We start from the raw sequence: 22,216 nt of genomic DNA on the forward strand, positions 1-22,216 counted from the left end.
CCTATCAACAGCTGCATTAATTATACCCAGTGACTAAACCACCACAGTCATCAGTGGCAATGAATTCCAGATTCACAAACCTCTGGCTAAAGAAATTCCTTCTTATCTCTGTTCTAAAGGGACATACTTGTATTCTGAGGCAGTTCCCTCTGGTTCTAGACACCCCCCAATATAGGAAACATCCTTTCCACATCCACTCTATCTAGGCGTTCCAATATTTGATGGATTTCAGTAAGATCCTCCCCAACAATTCTCTAAACTCCAGAGATTGTAGGCCTCGAGCCATCAAATGCTCCTTCATTCCTGGGATCGTTCCCGTGAACTGGCTCTGAACCCTCTACAACGCCAACACATCCTTTCTTAGATTTGGGGTGCAAAACTGCTCACAGTACTGCAAGTGCAGTCTGACCAATGCCCTATAATGCCTCAGTATTACACCTTGCTCTGTCAACTTGCGAGGAAGAGCTGCATCCAAGCTGCTCAGGAGATGGGATCTCAGTGTAGTGTTTCCTTGAAAGTTGGGACATCAGTCTCTGAAATTTGGAATTGAATTCCAAGTCAGACATAAAACCTATGTTACAGCAATGAATTGCTGAATGCTTGCATGTGTATGTACCTCAGTAGAAGTGTATGTATTTATATGTTTTGGAATATACAAGTGTCTATTCCTTTGATAAAAACCTTTGATCATCTGTCTGATTATTCCCCGGTACGCTCCCTGTGTTATAGGCCGCTACGTCAATGCAAGGTTTTGTTTCTCAGAGATTTACACAATCTGGATTCCCAATAGTGGGGCCAGTGTTGTTGCTGTGTCTTACTTTCCTTTCTTCACCTGCTGGTTTCAGATTGCAGTCGCCCTGCTGCAATCTGATTATCCATTATCCCTGACAGACGAGCAGCGGATCAGGTTGCCCCAGGCCGCAGTAATGGGCTGACAAAGGTTTGAGTTTACACTGATTTCCCAGTGCGCTGCCGCATGAAATTTCAAACCAGCCATCACCACACTCCCCTCGGTCCGTCCTCCCTCCCCCCCTCCGACCCCTTTCCGTCACATGCACCTCTTCAAGGCATTTTTCCTCTTCTGTCCGAGGCATTGATGAATGCAGTACAGAGCTGCAGCTGTCTTTACAAACTGAACATGAGCAGCAGTTTCAGGAAAATTCCGCTGATTGCAACTCGAGGAATAGGTGAGAATTTGGTTTTATTTGCAGTCAGGGACACAATCTGTTTTTTTAAATGTTTAGGCATATACTGAGTACAGATGCATTGTCAAGCCACATTTTGAGTATTGTGAGCAGTTTTGGGTCCCTGATCTAAGAAAAGATGTGCTGGCATTGGGGAGGGTCTGGGAATTAAAGGGTTAACATGAGCATTTGATGGCTGTGGGCCTGTACTCACTGGAGTTCAATGTTGGGGGGGGGGGGGGCGGGTGGAGTATCTCACTGAAACCTATTCAATATTGAAAAACCAAGACACAATGAACATGGAGAGGATGTCCCTTTAGAACAGAGATGAGGAGGAATTTCTTTAGCCAGAGGGAGTGAATCTGTAGAATTTATTACCACAGACGGCTGTGGGGGTCAAGTCATAGGGTATACTTAAAGCGGAGGTTAATAGGTTCTTGATTAGTAAGGGTGCCAAAGGTTATAGGGAGAAGGCAGGAGAATGGGGTTGAGAGGGAATTAGCCATGATGGAATAGCGTAGCACACTCAATGTGTCAGTTGGCCTAATTCTGCACCTATGTCTTATGGTTTAAGTAAACTCATGGATCATCAGATTTCTGGGGAAGAGAGACCTTGGAACCTATCCCCCAACCCCCCCATTTCCTACTCAAGCTGAAAAGCTTCTGTTGACTCTGTGAGCTGTGAGTCCTTTGGGTTCAAAAGCAGTAAATTAGGTGTAAATAGTGGTGTATCAGTAAATAAAATGTTTTTATTTATTTCTAGCATCTGCAGATGCTGTCTGGCCTGCTGAGTTCTGCCAGCATTTTGTGTTTTTATTTTTTTTAAATCAGGGCTCTTGAACATTTTTAAAAAAGCTGTGTTAAAGTGCAGGAATGAAAGGGTACTGTGGGCCAGCAGGAAACAGGAATAAAGTCAAAGGGTCATACAGCACTGAACCGGGCCCTGCAGTGCACCAGTTGTGTGTGCCAACGCTTTGTCCATTTACACTAATCCCATGTTCCCTCAGTGGGTCTTCATCCTGTTGTCTTGCCTACTCAAGTGCCTGTCTAAATAGCTCCTGAAGGTTCGTGGTTGTATCTGGTTCCACCACTTCTTTAGGTAGAGAGTGCTAGATATCAATCACTGTGTTTTTATTTAAAAATAATTAACTAAAGTCCTCCAGTCCAGTGGCAGCAACCTGGTGAATCTCATCTGCACAACCACATCCTTTCTACTTGTAGTTCTGCTCTAAACATGATAGTTACGTTCCTAAGAAACTTTGAGCGATGGAAGGTTGTGTTATTAGCGGAACAGGCTGTTGTTGCCTTCAAAGCACAGATTTAAACCCATTATTGTGACTGCGCTGTTACCAAGGTCCTGTAAGCAGCCTACCAAGAGTGGTGGACACAGCCCAGTCCATCGCAGGAAAAACCCTCCCCACCTTCGAGCACATCTACAGGAGTACTACCACAGGACAGCAGCATCCACCATTTATTTATTTAGTGAAACGGCGAAGAACAGGCCCTTCTAGCCCAGCAGCCCACTTATTTAACCCTACCCTAACCGCAGGGCAAATTACAATGACCTGACCACCTGGGAGTCTCTAGGGTTTACAGAGGATGGTGCGAAAAACAAAAAAATATCCAATGAGTGGCATTTCTGTGAGCAAAAACACCTTGTTAATAGAGGTCAGAGAAGGATAGGCAGACTGCTTGAAGCTAACAGGAAGGTGACAGTAACGCAAATAACCACGTGTCACAACCGTGGTGTGCAGAAGAGCACCACAGAATGCACAACATATCGAACATTGAAGTGGATGGGCTACCACAAACACATTTAGCATTAGAACAACCTATTTACTTCATCCACAAACTGATCTTCACTTCATCCACAAACTTACTACTCATACCTCCAACATTCACATTGGAGTAAATGTAAGCAAAAATGGCCCCAGCAGCAATCTGCAGACTCCACCACTGGTCACAGACTTCCAATCAGTAAAACATTCTTCCACCATTACCCTTTGCCTCCTACCACCAGGCTAATTTTAGATCTAATTAGCCAGCTTGCCTTAGATCCCATGTGCCTTAACCTTCTGGACCAGCCTGCTACATGTGACCTTGTTAGATGCCTCACTAAAACCACTTAGACAAGATTTGAAAGTGGGGAGTTAAGGTTTGAAATAAATCCCACTTAAGGGACTGGGTGGCTATTCCTGCTTGTCAGATGGACGCTGATGTGAAAATCACGTTGACTTCAGGATGAAGGTAGTGAAAGGTGTCATTGGTGGATCGTTCTTTTGCCTTGTATAACTTCGTCACCCCATTATCCCAAATCCTAATTAATGCCAGGATGAAAGAAACTCTTGGATTTTAGTTGTACCTTTCATAACTGCAGTATTACCCAGCCAGTGAAATCCCGTTTTGATATCATTGGTGTGAATCCTACAAAAAAACGTAAACTTGTAGTGAATGTGGGTTGAATTATAAATGTTGGCCAGGATTGGGAGCAGGAGAGGTGACATGATGGGAGTTCATCAAATTATGAAAGGCATAGATCGGGAGAGAGCCAGGGTCTGTTCTGTTGTCGTGTCTAAAAGAAGGGTGTAGATTGAAGGTGAGGGGGAACCTGAGGGCTAAATTTTCCACACAAAGAGTCGTTGGTATCTGGAATGAGCTGCCAGAGGCAGGGACCGAAATAGCATTTAAGAATTCAGACAGGTACGTGAATGAACAAGGGAGGGATATGGAATTGATGCAGGCAAGTAGGATTAGTATAGATGGGTAGGATGGTCAGTGTGGCCTGAAGGGCACCGCTTTGTTCAGTGTCAAAATGGTCCCGCTGGAATGTAGGACCTTTGGCTTAAAATGGTGTTTCTCGTGACCTCTGGCTGAACGTAACATCCTTATTTCAGAGGGAATAGTCTCTTTTGAGTGTGATATGAGATGGTGTACTTCCATTTCACCTTACCCAGCCAAGGTAATTATCCAGCAAAGGATGACTCCAGTCCAGGTTTTGCATCTCCCTGGAGAAATCCTGGTTCCTTGATGGCTGCAAAAGTAAATAATATATTAGTCTTTGCAGGCTGGCTGTGATCCTCCCTCGGGGATTTCCTGGAAAACTGCTGAGGATTCTAGTGCAGAAAGGTTACCAGCCCCTCACAGGACAACGTACCAACCATGGCGATCTACAGTAGTTAACTGTCCCTAACAGCTGCTCTGGCCAGGTTTGTTATCAAAGGCTGACCTTTAACTGCTGGCAGCTCCTGCTGCGGGAGGATGGAGGGAGGGAGGGAGCAACCTCCCTTCCTCCCAAGGGAGAAGAAAGAAAAGCAAAGAGGGAGAGAAAAGTTTTTTTAGAATTGTCAACAACCCCATAATGCAGGAGAGGACTCTATGTTCGAGAGAAATTGACTGATGGTTTACACCCAGTGGCCACTTTATTAAGATCACCTGTACACCTGGTTGTAAATGCAAATATCTAATCAGCCAATCACGTGACAACAACTCGCTGCATAAGAGCATGTAGTCATGATCAAGAGGTTCAGTTGTTGTTCAAACCAAACATTAGAAAGGGGAAGAAATGTGATCTAAGTGACTTTGACCATGGAAAGATTGTTGGTGCCAGATGGCATGGTTTGAATATCTCAGAAACTGCTGATATACTCAGATTTTCATGCACAACTATCTCTAAAGCTTACAGAGACCAGTGCAAAAACGCCAATCAAAAATCCATTTCTCTGGACAAAAAATGCCTTGATAATGCGAGAGGTCAAAGGAGAATGGCCAGACTGCTTGAAGCTGGTAGACAATGACAGTAACTTAAATAACCATGTGTTACAGCAGCAGAAGAGCGTCACTGAACACACACTTCAAACCTTGAAGTGGGTGGGCTACAACAGCAGAAGACCAGTCAGTTCCACTGACTGAATTTCCTACATAATTTTTCTGATTTAGAGGGATTAAATCCCAGATCGGTCTTGAACTGAATGCCTTTGGGATACTCTGATCTAGCTCATAACAAGCTTCGCCCATATAGGCAAACTTAGTATTATATCCCATTAACATCATAACCATCCTCAGCTCAGAAGTGGATTATTTTCTGGACTGCAGTTTGAACCATAACCTGAATACTATTGTACTTCTTATAAAGATGGATTTGTCCGTGACCAGAGGAAGATCGTTTTGGAGGAGTACGAACCAGATTCTGCACTCTACACTCGGTGCGATTTGTGAAATGCAGGCTAACTTAAAATAGTAAAACTTGGGTCAACTTTTGTAAGTCTGGAAAAATTTGTCATACCTAGCATTGGGAACACACTGTTTATAAAACTGCAACATCTTATGTTCAAAAATAAATCTGTACACAACTGGAGTGCAATTTTTAGCTCTGTGTTTGTGGTATTACACAGATACTTCATCTTATTTTATTTATATTCTATGTGTGATCAGGCTCTCTATTTGACGTACAACCAACAAAACCTGACTACCTTTATGACTGGAGGCATTAAAAGGCCACACCACTCAAGAGGTTGAAGCATCGTCAGGAAACAAACATTTAGCCAGGCGCTTCCGCCTCTCTTTTCCCAGTATGTCCCACGGCAAAACGTAGTTGTGACATTGGATGAGGTCCAGCTTCAGTGCATTCCACAGTTAATTGGAATGGGAATTGGTTTATTATTGTCACGTGTGCTGAGGCAGAGTGAAAAGCTCGTCTTGCATACTGTTCATTGGTAGTAAACGGTGAAACGATAACAGAGTGCAGGATAAAGTGCAACACCTCCATCAAGATGACTTGATAGGGGTGTATAAGGTGATAAGGGGCACAGATAGAGTGGACAGCCAGAGACTTTTTATACCCAGTGTGGAAACAGCTATTATAAGGGGCATAGCTTTAAGGTGATTGGAGAAGCATATAAAGGGGGGATGCCAGAGGTAAGTGCCTTATACAGAGAAAGGTGGAACACCCTGCCAGGGGTGGTGGTAGAGGCAGATACATTTGGGCCATTTAAGAAACTCTTCGTTATGCACATGGATGATAGAAAAATGGAGGGTTATGAAAAAGGGAAGAGTTAGAATGATCTTGGAGTAGGTTAAAAGATAGCCACATTATTCTGGGCCAAAGGGCCTGTACTGTGCTGTAATATTTTATGTTCTGTGTTCAGCTACAAAGAAAAGGCAGTACAGGTAGATAACACGGTGCAGGATCATAATGAAGTAGATTGTGAGGTCAAGAGTCCATCTTTTGTGCTGAGCAACCATTTAATATTCTTAATAGTGGGACAGAAGCTGTCCTTGGACCTGGTGGTATATGCTTTCAGGCTTTTGTATCATCTGCTTGATGGGAATAGGAAGAAGAGATAATACCCAGGGTGGGTGGGATCTTTGATAATACTGGCTGCTTTACTGAGGCAGCAACAAGTATAGAATCCAGAGTATGAGTATAGTGTAACTCCACGCTTTCTTGCAGTCACAGATAGTGGTTGCCAATCCAAGGCATGATATATCTCTCTTTGGCCTTCTGAGGAAGTAGAGGTGTTGGCAAGTTTTCTTGGCCGTGGTTGGACCAGGCCAGACTATGGATGAGCAAGGCTCACTGCTGGAAGTTTACATGAAGGTCAAAAACCAGTCACCAAAGAATCTAAATTACCAACTTAAGGAGGAGATAAAGCTGACCTTAAAGAGCTGGATCATGTCTTTTGTTAGTGACATTTCAAATCATCATGGGCTCGAAATTGTGTTGGACTTCGTTAATGCGATCAGAAATCCTGGACGATTATGTGATGGTCACTGCTGCAAAGTTTCAACCTTATTGCCGAGGTTATATGTGCTACAGGAAGGAGGTACAAGAGCCTTGGGTTTCACATCAGCAGGTTCAGGAACAGTTATCATCCTACAAACATCAGGCTGCTGAACCAGTGTGGATAACTTCTCTCACCTCAGCACTGAACTGATTCCACAACTTATGGACTCACTTTCAAGGACTTTACAGCACATGTTCTGAATTTTATTATTGTTATTATTTTTGTATTTGCCCATTTTGCACATTGGTCATTGTGTGTGGTTTTTCAGTGAGTCTGTTGTGTTTCTTTGTACCTACTGTGAATGCCCACAAGTAAGAATGAATCTCAAGGTAGTATATGGTGACCTTCTCTATTCTTTGATGATAATTTTACTTTGATTTTTGAACTTTGAATGTGAATCATTGAAATTCCAGCCAGTAGAATATTCAATATATTCCTGAGATGTGGATCACTTTATATTTCTTTGCTACAAATCTGAGCTACCAATTTGAACCCAAAATGTCTCTTCAGATACATCACTCCTGTGGAACTAACATTAATTGCAGACCAGTGCTTCATTTGCACAGAGGGAAAGGCCTCTTACAGGGTGAGTGTTGCATTAAGCATATGCAACATATCTAAGTAAGATTGTAAAAGAATGACAGCTTTTTCATCCTAATTGTTGCCACGGAGACCAGCTTGTCACCACCTTATTTTTCTTTAGATCCAATCTGAGAGTTTCGGTGGTGCGTCATCTGTCTGAGGCCATGACTCATACCAAGCCCTTACGTAGGGTTGGAAGTGCGAGGCTTCCCGTGCTCCTCCCGCTCCTCCCTTCTGTTTCATTCTCTTGATCTCACCAGTCTCTCTTCCTTCCACCCACCCACTTCAAGTTGACATGTTTATGTAATGTTGGATATATTGCCTTTTGGATGAGACTTAGTTGCTCATCTCCTTCCCAGATGGGCACAGAAACCCATGTAGCCTCTCCTGTGTAAAGAACAGGAGAGGGTTCCTTGAATCATGGCCTGTGTTAATGTGGGTCCCTTCTATATGCAGCCTGACCAGCCCATGTCCCATATTGAAATGGGCACTTTGCCTCAAGATTCCTCCAAGACCAGTTAAAAAGAAATTGGGAATGGCCAGATGTGTTGAAAAAAGCTGGTTTAAAAAAAATCAATTGTTTCTTTTTGTCTGTGCAAGAGCATGTTGAGGTCACTCCATGTAGTTCTGCCTTTGTCCACTGTCAATCTGTCAGATGCCGAAAATGCAAGGGGCTGTGTTCAGTAAATAGCTTCACTGCGCCAGTACATTGAGGAATGTAGGCAGAGGACTCAGCAAATTCGTAGCACGTTTTGAATCGCAAAGATTAATGTTAGCTTGAATTTCTTGTTTGCAGTCCAAAAATCCTTGAGTGTAAACATGAGCCAATTGTCAGGGCTATCACATGATGGTAACCAATGAGATTTGTATTTTGGTTTCGAAAATAGTTGCATTATTTTCTGTACGTGGAAATTCCAGACTTGACAGGTTGTACTGGTTTGTTTCATCACTGGGACGTGGTCTGTAGCCACATAAAGCTCTTGGATATCTCTACCTCACTTGAAGGTCAGTTGGATATTTTGTTTGTGGGAAGATTACAACAGAGTTCTGCCTAATTCTGTCCACACCTGGCAGCGACAGTGTGAATTCATATCTTTTCTCACTAGATTGGGGTGATTGTAGGAAGTGCTAGATGTGATAACAAGAGCAATCTGCATTTATTTGGCACCAATAATTTCAGCCTTTATTGCAATTTCAGTAACTTGAATATATCCTGAAGTCCGTCAGGTTCGTTACCATATGCACAAGTACATGTATACACGGGGCAGTGGGAATGTACCTGCTGCAGCAACACAGACACTCAGCGTCATGCAAGCAGCATTCACAGAAAAATATAAACATAATTATATGTAATTTTTGCAAGAAAAACACAAATAGAACAACATAAAGTCCCATTTTAGAGCAAAGGGATAAAAATTGTTGTCGTGCTGTGGTTAGTTTGTGTAGGTCAGGTGGAGAACCAAATGGTTGGAGGGAAGTAGTTGTTTTGAACATGGTGGTGTGGGGATCCAGGCTTCTGTACCTCCTGCTCGATGGTAGTTGTGAGAAAATGGTGTGGCGCAGATGGTGGAAATCTTTGATGGATGTTGCCCTGAGGCAGTCCCTCCTGTATATACCGATAGTGGGGAAAGATGCACTGTGTTTGAGTCCACTACTCTCTGCAGCTCCTTGCATTCCATTATAGTGCCAGACCATAAGAAATAGGAGCAGAACTAGGCCACACACACACAAAATGCTGGAGGAACTCAGCAGGACTGGAGAAAAAAAAGATGAGTAGATCTAAAAGGTGGGGAGGGGAGGGAGAAACACAACGTGATGGGTGAAACTGGGAGGGGGAGGGATGAAATAAAGAGTTGGGAGGTTGGTGAAAGAGATACAGGGCTGGAGAAGGGGGGAGTCCAATAGGAGAGGACAGAAGGCCATGGAAGAAAGAAAAGGGGGCAGGAACACCAGAGGGAGGCGATGGGCAGGCAAGGAGATAAGGTGAGAGAGAGGAAAGGGGATGGGAAATGGTGAAGTAGGGGGGCCATTACTGGAAGTTTGAGAAATCAACATTCATGCCATCAGGTTGGAGGCTACCGAGATTGAATATAAGGTTTTGTTTCTCCACCCTGAGTGTGGCCTCTTCGCGACAGTAGAGGAGGCCATGGATAGACATATCAGAATGGGAAGTATAATTAAAATGGGTGGCCACTGAGAGCTTCTGGGCCACTAGGCCCTTCAGCTCCACCATTTGATCATGGCTGATGTACTTTCCCTCTCAACATTCTCATGCTTTCTCCCTGTAACCTACAATGCTTTTACTAATCAAAAACCTACCACCTTAAGTACACTCGATGACTTGGCCTCCACAGCAATGAATTCCACAAATTCACCACCCAATTAATACTGATAGCATTCTTTTTCATCTCTGTCATAAATAGGCAACCCCTTCTTCTGAAACAATGCCACCTAACTCCAGATACCCAACTAGGAAATATGCTGACGCCATAAGGCACAGAAGCAGAATTAGGCTATTCAGTCTATTGAGTCTGCGTCGCCATTCCATCATGTCTGATTTTATTATCCATCTCAACCCCATTTGCCTGCCTTCTTCCGCAACCTTCGACACCCTTACTGATCAAGAACCTATTAACCAAGAGGAGATAACATTGCACTGTTGATGAGGGAGGCCATCATTGTAGTAATAAGGGAGGTCCTTCACATGAGGCCCTGTGTGCATGTCTTAGAAATAAAATTCTGTGTCTTAAATATATTTCAGAATCAGGTTTAATGTCAATGTACTTGCATTGCAATACATAATTTTTAAAAAACTGTGTGATGGGATCCTTAATGATAAGTGCCACCTTCCTGAGGCATCACTCCTTGAAGGTGTCCTGGATGCTGGGCAGGCTAGTGCCCATGATGGAGCTGACTGAGTTCACAACTTTCTGCCCCCCTCCATTAACAGACAGTGATACAGCCAGCCAGATTGCTCTCCATTCTATATCTGTAAAAAGTTGAGCCTTTGTTGACATACCACATCTCCTCAGGCTCCAGATGAAATAAGCCTTCTTTGTAGCTGCGTCAATATGCTGATCTTCAGAGATGTTGACACCCAGGATTTGAAATTCCTCACCCTTTCCACTTCTGTCCCCTTGATGAGGACTGTTGTGTGTGCCCTCGTCTTGCCCGTTCTGGTCCGTAATCAATTCTTTGGTCTTGCTGAAAATGAATGCAAGGTCGTTGCTACGGCACCACTCAACCAGCCAATCTGTCTTGCTTCTGTACACCTTCTCATCACCATCTGAAATTCTGCCAGCAATAGTTGTGTCAACAGCAATTTATAGATGGCATTTGAGCTGTGCCTGGCCACACAGTCGTGGGTGTAGAGAGAGTAGAACAGTGGGCTAAGCACACATTGTTGAGGTGCGTCAGTGTTAAGTATCAGTGAGGTGGAGATGTTATTTCTGATCAGCACAGACCGTAGTTATCCGGTGAGGAAGTCGAGGATCCAGTTGCAGAGGGAAGTACCGAGGCCCAGAGTTTGGAGCTTTTTGATCAGACTTGTAGGAATGATTGTGTAAATGCTAAACTGCAGTCAATGAACATCAGCCTGCATTGGTACTGGTATTATCCAGGTGTTCCAAGGCCACGTGAAGAGCCAATGAGATCACATTCACTGTAAACCTATTGTGGTGATAGGGAAGTTGCAGTGGGTCCAGATCCTTGCATTGGCAGGAGTTGATTCTAGCTATAACTAACCTCTCAAAGCACCTCACTGCTGTAGATGTGAGTGCTACTGGATTAATGAGGTAGCCTGTAATGCTTTGATAGGACGTGAATTCCTAGACAGAGAATTTCACAGATTCACTGGTCCCTGGGAGATGCAATTTTTCCCCATCTCCATCCTAAATCTATTCCCCTGAATCTTGGGCTAAGTCCCCTAGATCTATTCCCACTTATAAACTTTCCTGTCTATGCTTCGGAATTTAAAGCTACCGATCCCTGCTGTAGACTGGTGAACATTTGTCCTCCTTCACCTTCCTGAAGTCAGTAGTCTATAGTGAAATGTCCCAAGCTGCTTCTGAAGTGGACAGGGAAAAATAATTTGACACCCAGCCACATATGGGGAGTGCTATCGTTGAAGAGGTAGATTTCAGAGTGGAGAACAAAACATAGTGAATCAGAGAAGTTTAGGCTAGAAGTTCCAGTACACAGGACCTCAGCAATTGAAGACACAGCTGGATGTGGCAAAACTGCACGGGACCAGACGTGGAGGAACATTGATAGCTCAAAGATTTGTAGGGTTATAGAGTGCTGTAAGATGAGATCATAGGCAGATTTACACTCAATGGTCACTTTATTAGGTACAGGGGAATAGCTAAAAAGGTGGCCACAGGGGTGGAACCCGGTGTGGTCTTCTGCTGCTGTAGTCCATCCACGTCAAGGTTCAATGTGTTGTGTATTCAGAGGTGCTCTTCTGCACACCACTGTTGTAACAGCTGGCTATTTGAGTTACTGTCACCTTCCTGTTCGCTTGTACTGGTCTGGCCACTCTCCTCTGACTTCGCTCATTAACAAGCCGTTTTGCCCACAGAACCTCTGCTCACTGAATGTTTGTTTTGTTTATTGCACCATTCTCTATAAACTGATATGCATGAAAATCCCAGGAGATCAGCCGCTTCTAAGATACTCAAACCACCCTGTTTGGCGCCAACAATGATTCCATTTCAAAGTCACTTAGATCACATTTGTTCCCCATTCTGATGTTTGGTCTGAAGAACAACTGAAGCTCTTGACCATGTCTACATGCTTTTATGCATTAAGTTGCTGTCACATGATTGGCTGATTAGCTATTTGCATCAATGAGCAGGTGTACCTAATAAAGTGATGACTGAGTGTATAAGTAAAGAAATGAGAAAGTATGGACCAAGAACTAACAATAAAATAATGGAGAGAAAATACAAAAATCTAAGGCGCAAAGGGGTTTGGGTGTCCTTGTGCAGGATTTCCTAAAAGGTTAATTTGCAAATTAAGTAAGAGGTGAGGAACGCAAATGCAATGTTAGCATTCATTTCAAGAGGACTAGAATATAAAAGCAGGAATATAATGTTGAGGCTTTATGAAACACTGCTGAAGCCTCACTTGGAATATTGTGAGCAGATCTGAGCCCCTTATCTTAGAAAGGATGTGCTGAAACTGGAGAAGTTTCAAAGGAGATTCACAAAAATGATTCCAGGATTGGCAGCCTGTCGTAAGAAGAACGTTTGATGGCTCTTGCCCTGTATTCTCTGGAATCCAGAAGAATGAGGGGTGACCCAATCGAAACCTATCGAATGGTGAAAGGCCTCGATAGAGTGGATGTGGAGAGGATGTTTCCTATGGTGGGAGTGTCTAAGACCAGAGGACACAGCCTCAGAATAGAGGGGCGTCCTTTTAGAGTGGAGATGTGGTTGAATTTCTTTAGCCAGAGAATGGTGATTCTTTGGAATTCATTACCACAGGCAGCTCTGGGGGCCAAGTCTTTATGTATACAGGCAGTCCCCGGGTTACGTACAAGTTCCGTTCCTGAGTCCGTCTTTAAGTCGGATTTGTACGTAAGTCAGAACAAGTACATCCGGTATTATTTAGCGTCAGTTAGTCAAACATTTGTCTTAGTATATGGTATATATTTTACCTTTCTATGTACATAAAACACAAGAAACATATGTATTCCAATAATTAAACCACTGCGTTGCTTAGTAATAATTGTAGCTTTCATCAGGGCAGGGCCTTTCACATGCTCCGTTATTCTCACTTTTTCCGTTATCCTTTAAAATTGTTCCGATCGTTGACCGACTGTAGACTAACGCTTTTCCAATGGCGTTTCACCTCTTTCCAAACGCTTTATTATTTCTACTTTATTTTCAATCGCGATCGCTTCCCATCAACGGAACAGAAACACTGCGGGTGGCGGGTCCCGACCTGCGCCGGCTCCCGAGGTCCGCTGGGTCCTAAGGACCACCGCACTGAGACAGGCTAAATTGGACAAGTGGCGGCTGTGCTGGGTTTAGGTATTTGATCCTCCACAATATTCTGCGTGGGAATTTAAACTGGAAGTGGCAGTGTTTTTTTTACGAGGTGGAGTTGCAAGCTCGACATCAACCCGGCACGGATGGAACAGAATCACTAGATCGACATCAAGTTCTCAATGTGCCACCAGGCGACCGGAACGGGGTGGGGGGGGGGGGTCAGGGCGAATCTTACTAAGAAAAATTTAAGCGAAATACAAAGTTAAACACTCAACACAGTGTCAATGGCAACGACAAAATGGCGGACAGCGTCACGATCTGAATTAAAATGGTGGACGGTGTCGTGATCTGACTTAAAATGGCGGACTGCGTTCTGCTTCCTCGGTTCATAAGTACGAGTTGTCCGTAAGTCAGATGTTCGTAACTCGGGGACTACCTGCATTTAAGGCAGAGCATGGTAGATAGATTCTTGATCGGTCAGGGCATGAAGGGTTGGGGGAGGGGGGGATAAGGCAGGAGCTTGGGGCCAAGAGGAAAAATAGATCAGCCATGATGAAATGGTGGAGCAGACTCAATGGGGCAAATGGCCTAATTCTGCTCCCTTGTCTTATGGTCTTATAAATCAAGAATAGTGATAATAATTCTAAAATTGGGACATGTCTGACTCAGCAGTAATCCATCAGGTTACTTCCCCAATTCCCTGCTACTTTTTCACTACTTTGTTAACTGCAAGCAAGAAGGGCTGCATGGTCTCTCTCTCCCTCTCTCTCTCTCTCTCCCTCTCCCTCTCCCTCTCTCTCTCTCTCTCTCTCTCTCTCTCTCTCTCTCTCTCTCTCTCTCTCCCTCTCCCTCTCCCTCTCCCTCTCTCTCTCTCTCTCTCTCCCTCCCTCTCTCTCTCTCTCTCTCCCTCTCTCTCTCTCTCTCTCTCCCTCTCTCTCTCTCTCTCTCTCTCTCTCTCTCTCTCTCTCTCTCTCTCTCTCCTCTCTCTCTCCTCCCTCTCTCCCTCTCTCACCCTCTCCCCCCCGCCAAGAAAGAATAGAAACAACTTTTGCACACAGTATCTCTCAAGACCTCAAGGTAGCCCAAAGTTCATTACTGCCAATAAAGTATTTTTATCACGTATTCACTGTCGCAATGTGGGAAGCATTGCATCCAGCCAAACCGTAAGGTTTGAAATTTTAGATAGTTGTTTTCAGTTCTGTTGGGAGACACTTTTTGATTTCTGTTAGAAGTTGTCGTAATCTGGTTTGACATATCAGTGAATTGTGTCTGCAAGGTACATGGTGAAGCTATTCTGTGATTTGAAATCCACCCATCCTGATTTTGGATGTATTCAGGTGCGGCACCCATGCTGCTTGTTAGAAATGAAGATCTTCTTTCAAGCAAATAAACTGGATTTCGGTTCATTGGGACACATTGGGACCACTACATCTTGGCCTGGATAGCGGCTGCCCCAGTTATTCGCAGTTTCATGGAAATAGTTAAAAACACATCAAAGCAAGACGAACTACAATTTATATATATAAATGAAATACAGAGCAATTGGAACACTAACAATGCTACTACATACTGTTCTATAAAATTGTAGTCAGGAATGTTATTGATGGAGGCGTTCATCCAGTTTACGCCACCGTGTTCTTTTGACTGTAAAAGAACAAAATCAGCGCAGACACCTAATACAGATAGAGGACTGCATTCGTACAATGCTTTCGACAATTACATCCTCCGAGCCTTCATTCTCATTGTAACATTCAAGATGATTGTTTATAACCTTCAGATTCTTCATGGTTCCTTGCTGAAGTAGTGAAATCGTTTCATTTTCATTTGCGGCCATTTCCAGCATCTCAAAGCCAGAACACTGGAAACCGCAGTGAGCAAAACAGTTCTGAACTGTCTCGCCGCTTTTTGAACACAGACGCAACTGACACTATTTTAAAACTGTTCACGGTGTAGAGTAGAACGGCTGCACATGTGCTAGTTAGAAGCAGTCTCCTGTCCCAATTAAACGGCCTAGTGACCCAACTGACTGAAGAGTGCCCCGACTATTTTCTCAATTACTTTCTTCTTCTAAGAGTTGTTCCCAAATAAGTGGCTGCCCCAATTAACCGATTGCCCAATTAATCCACTGTATTAGATTTCATCTTTCACAATGGCACATTATTCAAACCATACATGCAAGTTGAAATGAACTTGCTCTCCAATCTGGATGGTCTCTGTATCTCATATCTTTTATCTTAGCTGATAACTGCCTAATTGTATGTTGGAGATAATTTGAAAAATTCCTGCTGAGATTCATGCCCCTGGAGTGGACTTCCTCAGATCAAACGATTTGGCCAAAATCTTCATTTTCTTTCACACAGTGCCTCATGTCTCGGTTACCGTAGTTTGCCACAGTTCCTCAGATGCTTTTGCTTTCCTGGGGTGTTTTACTCACTGTCGTGTCACTAACTAGCATGTTCCATGGACAAGTGGTCTTTTTCCAAGAATTATTAACTGAGACCCAAGTTCTAAATACAAAGTGAATTTTGCATGGTTTCTAGCTGGTTACGGTATAGAGATTTTTCAGTTATATAAAAGAGTAAGAAAGCACTTTGATCACAAGAGCACAAAACAAAGGAGCAGAGCTAAGCCATTTAGCCCATTGAGTCTGCTCCGCCATTCCTTTGCAGCTGAATTTTTTATCCCTCTCAACCCTATTCTCCTACCTTCTCTCCCAACCTTTGATGCCCTGACTAATCAAGAACCTATCGATCTCTGCTTTAAATATACTCAATAACTCGATCTCCACAAACATCTGTGGCAATGAATTCCACAGATTCACCTTCCTCTGGCTAAAGAAATTCCTCCTCATCTCTATTCAAAAGGGACATCCTTGTATTCTGAGGCTGTACCCTCTGGTCTTAGACTTCCCCACTACTGGAAAAATTGTCTCCACATCTACTCTATCTCGGCCTTTCAAAATTCAATATGTTTCAGTGAGATTCCCCCCTCCCACCATTCTTCTAAACACCAGCGAGTACAGGTCCAGACCCATCAAATGCTCCTCAAATGTTAACTCTTTAATTTCCAGGATCATTCTCATAAACCTCCTCTGGACCCTGTCCAATGCCAGCACATCCTTTCTCAGATAAAGGGCCCAAAACTGCTCACAAAACTCTAAGCTCAATGCCTTAGAAAGCCTCAGTTTAAAACAGGAAGATTTAATTTCATTCTAGTTTCACCAGTTCCAGTGAAAGGAATTTTACCCAGTATCTAACACACACAGGAAGCGGCCTAAATATCCTGATTGTGTTTGTTGAGAGGAATGAACTTTACTCTGACCCACACTGTTTGTACCCTGGTGAAGTTTGATGAGCAGGGATTGCCTGAATTGGAAATTTCTCTTCTACCTTCTCCTTACGAATAAGGAGAATTAAACAGGCTCTTCTTCCTTTGGCAGTTTGAGATAATGCGATCACCTGATGATTGGGAGCAACCTTTGTACTGCAGCAAAGATCAAGGTATTCTCCAGTGAGTCATGCGTGGCGACTGCGTGCAGTAGGTGAGGTTGTTGTGAGAATTGTGGAATTTTAAGAATCTCCGCTGTGACTCTGGAGTGATTCATCGTAGTACAAGGTGGCTCATGAATACAGAAGCCTGAGCAGACGGTGCCGCAAATGTTCAGCAGGTTAGTCAGTACCCGAAAATGAAAAATGGACATTTCTGATGTGGAAATTTTTTGTAGTGTAGTTATACCAGGAGTGTTTATTCAGACATTGTAGGGGGAGCTATATGTTGTATCCAATAGTTGCGCTTCTAACTATGGGTGTGTGTGACGGGGAAATTCTCTCTGTATCTAACCAGATTCTCCCAGGGTGAAGGGACCGAGTAAAGGCAGCTTTACCTCACGTCTAACTAATACTGTCTTATCCTCAGCGCGAGCTATGGACTTGAGCTCCAACAACCCTCTGTTGACAGGAGCTTTATGCAGTATCTAACCTGATATCATCTAATACCCTGCCTTGAGAGTGCACGATCGGACAATGTACAGGGAATTTTGTTTCCTATTTAACATATGCTGTCCGTGCCCTGGCAGTGTTTGACAGGACAGCTTTACTCTGTGTGAGCTATACAATGCCTGTACACCCTACGTATATCCCTTGCAACACACACAACATGCTGGAGAAACTCGGCGCCTACGGAAATGAATAAACAGTCGACGTTTCGAGCTGAGACCCTTCTCAAAGAACGGTCTCCAACTGAGACCCTTTTCGAAGAACGGTTCCTCCAGCGTTTTGTGCATGTCGCTTTGGATTTCCAGCGTCGGCAGACTTTCTCATCCCTTTTTCTCTTTCAGTAAAGGGTGAATAACAAAACAGTTTAAAATATTTTCCTGGATGTACTCCAGCCTGAGCGGTGGCCACTAATTCCAGAATTCCCCTCTCCACTGACAACGGGCGTACGATAAATGGCAGGACTGTTTACACCAGTAATATACAGAGGAATCGTAGCTCCCTGAACGTAGCCACACAAGTTGATCGGGTGGTAAAGAAAGCTTATGATATGTGAGCGTAAGAAGTCATGTTATATTTATATAAAACTGATTAAACAATAGACAGTAGGTGCAGGAGTAGGCCATTTGGCCCTTCTAGCCAGCACCGTTATTCACTGTGATCATGGCTGATCATCCACAATCAGTGCCCCGTTCCTGCCTTCTCCCCATACCCCTTGACTTTGCTATCTTTAAGAGCTCTATCTAACTCTTTCTTGAAAGCATCCAGAGAATTGGCCTCCATTGCCTTCTGAGACAGAGCATTCCATAGATCCACAACTCTCTGGGTGAAAAAGTTTTTCCTGAACTCTGTTCTAAATAGCCTACCCCTTATTCTTAAACTGTGGCCTCTGGTTCTGGACTCTCCCAACATCAGGAACATGTTTCCTGCCTCTAGAGTGTCCAATCCCTTAATAATCTTATATGTTTCAATCAGATCCCCTCTCATCCTTCTAAATTCCAGTATATACAAGCCCAGTCACTCCAATCTTTCAACATATGACAGTCCCACCATCCCGGGAATCAACCTCATGAACCTATGCTGCACTCCCTCAATAGCAAGAATGTCCTTCCTCAAATTTGGAGACCAAAACTGAACACAATACTCCAGGTGTGGTCTCACCAGGGCCCTGTACAGCTGCAGAAGGACCTCCTTGCTCCTATACTCAACTCCCCTTGTTATGAATGCCAACATGCCATCAGCTTTCTTCACTGATTAGACCACACTTGGGGTATTCTGTGTAGCTCTGATGACTCCATTACAGGAAGATGAGGAGGCCCTGAGAAAGGTTCGGGAGATTTTTGCCAGGATGCTACCCAAATTAGTGGTTCTGATCTCAAAGTCTGGGGAGACATGGTTTGTTTTCTCTGAAGCACTGGAGACTGAGGGGAGACATGAAAAAAGTTAAGCACAGTGCAAAACTTAGATGGTGACAGAGTCATTTTCCTGGGGTGTAAATGCCAAATGCTAGAAGTAATACTTCATTTAAGGTGAGAAAGGGAAAGTGTAATGAAGATGGTGAGGCACGGTTTTTTTTGCACAGTAGGTGCTGGAATGAACTGGTGTAATCGTGTTGGAAATATACACGACTGTGGCATTTAAGAAGCTTTTAGACAGACACTTGAATAATGACGGATTGGATCGATATGGATCACGTGCAGGCAGAAGAGATTTAATTTGGTATTGTTCAGCACGGAAATCGTGAGGCAAAGGGCCTGCTTTAGCACTGTACTGTATTGATAGATAACCTTGATTGGATGAGGGCTGGCGGTCAGAGAGATGGCCCCATTCCAAATGCCCACTATCTGTTAATAGTTGCCTCGACCAGGCTTGGGGAACAGACTGACAGGGAGATCCCCTCCCCTTCAGCACCAGGAATTGGAATTGGTTTATTATTTTCGCATGTACTGAGATACACTGAAGTATAAACCATTGGAATTCTGCAGATGCAGGGAATCGTAAGCAATGTGCACAAAATGCTGGAGGAAATCATCAAGTCAGGTAGTTATCTATGGAGGGGAATGAACAGTTGACATTGCAGTCCTGACAAAGGTTTCAGCCCCAAATGTAAATGACCAAAATGGGGCATGTTTTCTATATCTATGAACTGGGCTTCAATAGACATTCACCCAAGAGATTCTGCAGACGCTGGAAATCTTCAGCAACACACACACACAAAAAATATTGGAAGAACTCAGCAGATCAGGCAGCATCTATACAGCGGTATAAACATCTGACACTTTGATACGTGGCCCTTCATCAGGACTGGAAAGGAAGGAGATAGAGTTCTTTCATAGTTAAGTTGCTTTTTGAAAAATCTACTTGCCAAGAATGGAGCCCAATTCCCAAGAGATAGAGACTGCTGATGATGTTTACTGGAATGTGGTAAAGCAAGAGTTGAATGGAATGCAGAGTTGAATAGATGTGCTCCGTTTTACCACAATACTTTTGAGTCTGTTGTCAGATGTTTCACTTAAGAAGGTTAAATAATGGCAGGAGAATTTTTGAAAAGGTAGATTATGCATCCAGTTAGAGATCTCTTTGTACTATTACTTCCTGTCGCTACGTTTGTGTGTTCTTTTTAGGCTGTTTGAACTACTGTTGTTCAGCTTTTTCCAAATAATTCAAAACAAATGCCAAAATATTGAATTGTCCTGAAATTCAAGTGAAGCAATGTAACAAATTGGGAATTCGTTGGTTAGATCATTTAAGTTGACTGTTTGATAACACTGGATAATTTGTACCAATCCATTCTCTGCCGACCTGCCCACTTTACCTGATCATTCAGTGAAGCAAGTATGTTAGCAGTGTTGAGTTGAATTGACTTTATTTCTTATATCCTTCATATACACGAGGAGTAAAAATCCTTACATTGCATCTCCGTCTAAATGTGCAAATTATAGTAATTTTTTAAAAATAGTATTTACAATAGGACAGTCTATATAACATAGGAATACAGTTGTGTCAGCATGAATTAATCAGTCTGATGGTCTGGTGGAAGAAGCTGTCCCAGAGCCTGTTGGTCCTGGCTTTTATTCTGTGGTACCGTTTCCCGAATGCTAGCAGCTGGAACAGTTTGTGGTTGGGGTGACTCGGGTCCCCAATGGTCCTTCGGGCCCTTTTTACACACCGGTCTTTGTAAATGTGGGAAGTTCACATCTACCGATGCGTTGGGCTGTCCACACCGCTTTGCAGAGTCCTGCGGTTGAGGGAAGTGCAGTTCCCATACCAGGCAGTGATACAGCCTGTCAGGATGCTCTCAATCATGCCCCTATAGAAAGTTCTTAGAATTTGGGGGCCCATACCAAACTTCTTCAACCGTCTGAGGTGAAGGAGACACTGTTGTGCTTTTTTTCACCACACAGCCGGTATGTACAGACCATGTGAGATCCTCGATGATGTTTATGCCAAGTAGCTTAAAACTGTTCACCCTCTCAACCCCAGATCCACTGATGTCAATGGGGGTTAGCCTGTCTCCGTTCCTCCTCTAGTCCACAACCAACTCCTTGGTCTGCACATGTATGTTTGCAATTTCTTAAGTAGTGAAAAGGCAACGGCTTTGAGCAGGGGTGTTCTGGGAAGGTGCATTACCAGTAGGCTTAAACTCTTGAGGTTTGCTTTCCTGGGGTGTAATGTCATTGCTTATGATACAAGCAAACACTGGGACAAGTGTGTCAGCAAGCGCCCATTAATTATAACAGACTCTTCAACCCACGTTGTGTTTACTCTGCACCTCAATTCCTTCTTGCTGCTTTAGCTCCATGTATCTGAATAGCCTTAATCAAAAAAAGTTATATTTTACAACTTCAGCAAACTGCTCCCTCTCTGCCCCTTTTCTCCCTCCTCCTGATCCACCCAGTTCTTTCTATCCTCACCCTGGACTCCTAGCATCCTATTTCTTTCCCCTCATCTGTCCATAACTTCCACCCTCCTTCCATTGATTTCCTGTCTGCCATTGTTCTTATCTGACACATCTCTCCCTTTATTCCATGCTCCACTTTCCTTTCTTATTTGATTCTAGCATCTGTAGCCCCTTGTCACACCACCTATCACCTCCCAGCCTCTGTCATTATTCCCACTCTCACCCCTCCTCCATCTTCCTTTCAATCCTCCTCGCTTGGATCCTCCTATCACCTCCCAGCCTCTGTCGCTATTCGCACTCTTTTCACCCCACCTCTCCCTTCTGCTCCTCATTCCTCCTCACCTGGATTCACCTTTCACCTGTCACCTTCTCAGTTTGGGTTTCTCCCCAGATAAACAGCCTCTCCCTGAAATGTTGTATGTCTGTGATGCTGATTGAGTCGCTGAGTTCCTTCAGCATCCTGTTTGTTTCCAGCATCTCTGGTCTCCGGAGACTACCAAAATCTTGAGAGCCTCTCAACACCTGGATCCGTAACTTGGGAGAGAATTTCATTTCTCCTTGCTCCAAAAGAATGCTGTTTTCCTTTCCTTCTGCCCCATTTAACTAATGGTTTATTTTTGTAATTTATTTTTTGTTGAAGTTCATCATCAAACAAACATTTCCATGAGATGTATTTCAGATGCTGTACATATATATACATATGCCACAAATCTCCACATAATATTTATCTGAGGTATACACTTATAAAAAAGAGAGGAAAGAAAGAACAAGCGAAAGGAGA

General features: G+C 43.6%; 1 protein-coding gene across 7 annotated transcripts in view; it reads left to right on the plus strand.

Annotated features, from left to right (window-relative positions):
* map3k13 (mitogen-activated protein kinase kinase kinase 13) overlaps positions 1-22,216 on the plus strand; it is a 179,956-nt gene that overhangs the window by 85,858 nt on the left and 71,882 nt on the right. The window contains exon 3 of one of the 7 annotated variants that reach the window (XM_073046404.1): positions 7,478-7,553. The exons of 4 other annotated variants lie outside the window; for them this stretch is intronic. The gene's annotated coding sequence lies outside the window, so the exon portion shown is untranslated. Of the gene's footprint in view, positions 1-1,142; positions 1,188-7,477; positions 7,554-17,094; positions 17,210-22,216 lie in introns of those variants that run through there. 2 more of the 7 variants (XM_073046407.1, XM_073046405.1) reach the window with 2 other exon arrangements.

This window comes from Hemitrygon akajei, chromosome 5 (assembly GCF_048418815.1).
Source record: "Hemitrygon akajei chromosome 5, sHemAka1.3, whole genome shotgun sequence".
NCBI classification, from domain to species: domain Eukaryota; kingdom Metazoa; phylum Chordata; class Chondrichthyes; order Myliobatiformes; family Dasyatidae; genus Hemitrygon; species Hemitrygon akajei.